Here is a 402-nt window from a genome sequence, read left to right as displayed (position 1 = left end):
AAATTAATCTTGCACAATTAATTATAGGTAACCGTTTTTAACGGATGTCGTAGGGTGCTAATACCTTCCCTACGCATAATCGACTCCCGAACTCAAAATTTGGTTTCAAAGACCATTTTTTTATTTTTAAGGGTTTCCCAATATTTTCCCTATTTTAAAATAAATTTTGGTGGCGACTCCACTGAATTCGAGAAACACTCGAAATTTTAGGCCGTGACAGCTGGCGACTCCACTGGGGACAATTTTAGAGAGTCAGACCTAATAAATGGCTAAATTACATCTGTGGTCCCTTAACTTAATTTCAAGTAACGTTTTAGTCCTTTATCTTTTTTTTTCCCGATTTAGTCCTTTATTCCTAATAATATCAAATAAAGTATGAAAATATGAGTTTATTTGAAAATT

Source organism: Cicer arietinum, chromosome 8 (assembly GCF_000331145.2).
Source record: "Cicer arietinum cultivar CDC Frontier isolate Library 1 chromosome 8, Cicar.CDCFrontier_v2.0, whole genome shotgun sequence".
NCBI classification, from domain to species: domain Eukaryota; kingdom Viridiplantae; phylum Streptophyta; class Magnoliopsida; order Fabales; family Fabaceae; genus Cicer; species Cicer arietinum.
This window is presented reverse-complemented; position numbering follows the sequence as displayed.